Source organism: Lactuca sativa, chromosome 4 (assembly GCF_002870075.4).
Source record: "Lactuca sativa cultivar Salinas chromosome 4, Lsat_Salinas_v11, whole genome shotgun sequence".
In the NCBI taxonomy this organism is placed as follows: domain Eukaryota; kingdom Viridiplantae; phylum Streptophyta; class Magnoliopsida; order Asterales; family Asteraceae; genus Lactuca; species Lactuca sativa.
The window spans coordinates 20,556,625-20,561,854 of NC_056626.2; positions in this window are offsets into that span (position 1 = coordinate 20,556,625).

Here is a 5,230-nt window from a genome sequence, read left to right on the forward strand (position 1 = left end):
TCACATGACTTGTGCACAAACATTGCCGACAAGATAGCAATGGAGTTGTCGAACACCGGTCCAGAGGGAATCGATGGAGTTCATATGAAATGCATACAAAGTTGAAGCCAGTAAGTGTGTGATTCCAGTCGTCGCCTTGATCTCGCCGATTCGCACTCATCCCTCATCTCACGCCTATATTAGGTGTGTTTAATCATCTATAAACTTTCAATGATGGAAATCACCTCCTTCACTATCTGTTGTAACATCCCACAAATTGTAGGGTAAAATTTTCATTTTTAATTCAAACATAAACACCATTTAGTATTACTAATCATTCAAAAGTATATTAAGGTAAAAACAGTTAGCAAAGTACAATCCCAAAATCATAAAGTTGCAGAAACATGGGTGGATGCAGTACAGTCACACCGGGCTCTGGCCTTTTGTACCAGAAGTACCTAAAACCATAAACAATAAACCATAAGCACAAATCTTAGCGAGTTCCCCAAAATACAACATACGAATCACATATACATATAACAAAATGTGGCTATGTCATGCCCGTATCAACCCCATATGACAACATGTAGCTGTGTCGGGTCTGTATCAACCCCCGAGTCCGTATCAACCTTGAGTCCATAATGACTATATATAACAACAAGTAGCTGTGTCGGGTCAATTAACCCTAAGTCCGTATCAACCCCGAGTCCATAATGAATCTATATAACAACATGTAGCTGTGTCAGGTCTGAATCAACCCCCCGAGTCCGTATCAACCCATATGACAGCAAGTAGCTGTATCGGGTCCGCATTAACCCCGCATATATAAAATGTACAGACATATCAACAAGAGTCACAAAGACAAAAAGCACATACAAACATATCAACTAGTGTCATAAGGATAACTATCATCCTACAACATAATCCAGCGGGCCGACATTGGTGCCTTCGACCCATGAGTATAGTGAAAAGACTCACCTGAAGCTGTTGAATATCTCAGATAAAAGCCCGGACTGCCGATCCAGAAAACCCCTGCGCTAAAATCATCAAATAATACCTAATTAATAATTGGTCCATAACCCATGGCTAGAATCCTAGTCTGATTGTCCAACACTCAGGGAAAAAGTCCACTTTACCCTTTCCTTACTTGGCCAAAAATCTGAGGCCCAAAATAACAGCACCAAAGAGCCCAATATGGCCTAACTTCCTAATTGGGCCCAAAACCCATCATGGGACTAATCCAAGAAGGCCCAATGATAGAAACTAGGGCCCAACAAGTCCCAAAAGCCCAAAATCACATCTTATGTCGTGGCCTGTCCTTGGTCACGTCATGAGAGCTCACTCGATCAGATCCTAACTCATCATGACTCAACCTAGCCAACTCAGTCAAGGAATGACACCTGAGCTGATCTCACAACGTAGGCAACATATCGCTCACATCATGAGCCCCAAAAAGCTCATCAGAAATAGGATCAACCGCTCCTCACGCCGTGAGACCTTGTGTCCCACATCTTGAGATGAGTCTGAGGCCAAAAATCCAACTTTTAAGTCCTTAATCCATTAAGCCTTGAACTCTAACTTTCTAGAAGGTCTTATAACCTCTTAATACACTAGAAAATTGATGATTATAAGACATATATGTCCGATAGATGTCTAGATCTCATTTAGGTCCAAAGTTAAAGAAAAAGGCATCCAACTTTCATGCAAGGTTCCAAAACTCAACCATTCTCTAGATCTAAACTCCAAGACATCCCTAAGGCCCTCATAACTCATAAAGCTTCCAACTTTATGGTTTCTATTCACTCAACATGCTCAATTAAGAAGAAAAGTGGGATAAAACTTAGATATAGCCTTATATAACAATAAAAGTAGGAGCTTTATCACTTATAATGGTCCAGGAACAATGTAAGGTGATGTTAATGATTAGTCATTGCAAGCTACAACACAAGACCTTCTTCATCTTCTTCTTCTTCTTTCCTCCTTCTTCCAAACCAATAAAATCTCCAAAATCACCTAAGATCAAGCAAGGATAGGCACTTGGGTTTTTCTGAGGTGAAAGAGGGTTTGGCACTAATAAGAAACCCTAAAATGAGGTTAGAGATGCTTAAATATGAAGAAAAGCCTAAAATGATCATGGGCTTGGGCTGCATCGCTCCTCACATCAAGAGCTCTTATTGCTCACGTCGTGAGCTCAATCCCGGACAAAATCTTCATGTGACCCATCTCATGTTGTGAGCCTCTATGTCTCACGTCGTAAGCATCCTTTTTCTCTAAAACCAACCTTTTGACTCCTTGGAACCCTAATTCGATTCATCCTGGAAAAATGGGTGTTACATATGTATTGTTGGATCTGCAACCGAAAAAATGAGATTCACGGTGTATCACATTCGGAAAAATGAAAGACAAATTCATAACCATAATCGATCTCTCCCCTACGATTGTGGTAAATTAGGGGTTAGTCTAGGGTCATGGATGACGGAGAGCAAGGCAGATCGGCGTTTCAAGGAAGATCTGACATCCAATTTTAAGGTTTTACATTTTTTTAAAACCCTAGTTTTCCAAAGGCTTGACATCGCCATGGAAAGAAATTGAGAAAGGATTATAGCAATGGCTGCTCACATCTAGTTTCTAGTACCTCGATCATTTTCGTTTTTGTTTTGGTGGGTGGTGGTGATTGTGTAGAGAGACATAGATGATTGAAGCAGAGGGAAGATATTGGAGTAAGGTGTGATGTTGGTGGGGAGAAAGAAGAATAGAGCACCGGTTTGTGGCGGTGGGTCGTTCAGTGTCTGATGTGAGGGGTAGTGATATGTATGTATATATATATATATATATATATATATATATATATATATATAATCTTAATATTTTAGCCTTAATTATTGCTATTTAGAGCTAAAGGGTACTTATAATGTCTAAATTTATATTTTCTAAGTATAATTGTTGCTAGAGTGGAAATGAAGCGGAAAATGCGAAAATTGGACTTGGATTGCAAAAAGCGTAAGAATGGTTGAAGAGGTCCATTATGCCCAACGTAATGGGGGTACACCCAGCGTACACTGAGTTTCTCGAGTACGCCCAACGTAATAGTGTTGTACGCCCAACATACTTGGGCTAGGTGTCCGGATCCAAATCGCTATTACTTCCTTAGAACGCCCCACGTAAACCAACTTACGCCTAACATAAGTAATTTGGTTCCAAAACTTATAAAATGTGATTTTCGGTCAACCAAAGGGGATAAATCAATTTTCATTGATCCTTGGTCAACAATTAACCTTTCTTCTGCCATTTTGAGAGTCGAGAAGGCGGCCGGAAGGCTGTTAAGCTGATAGGAGCGAAGATCTGAGGGATTAGAGAGTGGATTCATGTCGTAGATCATGTGGTTTGTTGTTGTAACCATGATTAACATTCCAATGTGATTCCATTATGTGTTTACTTTCTGATTTGGGTGTTAAAACATTTTACTTTGTGTTATCATTAAATCAATCTTTGAGTTTATGGTTTAATTGCTATTTGGATTGTATATTCTTATTTAATTTATTTTTTCAAGTTTGATTGAAAGATCAATATGTGTTAAAGATTGTTACTTTGTTTCCTATTGCTAAATTAATACAGTTTAGATGACCATATGACCGTGTTAATTTGAATCATAGTTATCCAGTGACCATTGTTGATTATGACTAGAGTTGGACCAAAACCTAGGGTTAGGAAAGAAAATGTTGAACGTTAATGTGTGTGCATGAGTAAATGATCATTCTATGCATTATTTAACTCCTATGATCATTAGGGTTAAATAATATCAAATCTTGCTTAATATGAACTAAATACTGATTTGCATGATTGTTTGTTCACTTGATCAATGAATTAATAGTTGTGTTGAAATCAAACGATTAGTAGCGTGACTGTAACACTTGATTCCAGGTATGAAATTAATGTGTATGAGTTCTTTTGGCCACGACGTGGTGAAGCCTCACCATGGATTTTGGATCGTAGATTTTTATGGACCACCATGGCGTGGTGGTGTTGTACCACGATGTGGTGGCGGTTGATGGAGAAAACCCTAAAGTTTAAGGGGCTGAGCCCTATTTAAAGATCGTTAACCCTCATATTAGCCTCCATTCCCTTAAATTGTACCTTGCAAACCCTAATCAGAGCTAGTTTGGTACTATTTGAAGTTAAAGAAAGAAGAAGGAGGAGGAATGAAGCAAAGATCAAGCAAGCAAGTCCCCATTCTTCATATTGGCACTCTTCTGGACCTTTATAAGTGTTCAAGACTCAATTTCTATTTTACCAAGTTGTTAGATCTTGAGTTTTGTCCCATTAGCCTCTTGTCTTAATTGTTAGGATGGTTAGATATCATAAATTGTTTGCAACTTTATGAATCTCTAGGTCAAGATATTCTAGTAGTGTCTTGGATCTGGACTATAATCAAATTTTGATGTCATGCGTAGAGATTAGGCCATAAATCCTCATTTTGACATAATATGGGTTCAAGACATGCATTAGGCATGTATGTATATAAAGCACCAACCTTTGGGTTGGTTTAGGTGTTAGAATCACTTTTGGAAAGGATGGACTTCAGACTTTAAGGATTAAGAGCTTATTAGTTAAGCCGTTTACATTATTAAGCTTTATGGATTGTGTTATGGACCTTTTTTGGGTAGTCCCAATGGATAAATTTGGAAACTTTATCCTTCTTAATCATGTTTTGGACTAGATCTAAGATTTGAAGCTCTTGGAATCGAAGAAAACAACTTAATGTATTAAGTTGTTGGAACTTAGGAAACTAGAGTGAAGATTAAGGCCTTCAGTTGACAGCATTGGAGATGGATTGAGGTGTCAGACTGGACCAGATCTCAAGGGCACTCTTCAGGATTTCAGAGGATGGGCGATCTTAGGGTTTAACTAGTAATTGATTGTTAGCATTGGTAAGCACAAATTGTCATTAGCAGATTATTGGATAGCAATAAGGACTGGGGATCCTTCAATTCTCACGTGCCGTGAAGACTTAGCTGAAGCTAAGTGGGGGAGAATCGATCAGGTACTCTAGAACAGAAATGGATGTGAAACTAGGATGAGGTTTGCATCCCCGTTAGGGAGAAACGCGGCCGAATGGCCGTCTAGATTAAGGATTGTGAGTTGGGATTTCGGAGCACATTCGAACATTTGGTTCATGCTTTTCTGTGGCATCAAATAACAGGTTTTGGGAACCAGGTTAGAGCTTTAGTTAGGACTCAAGTTTAGTTGAGTG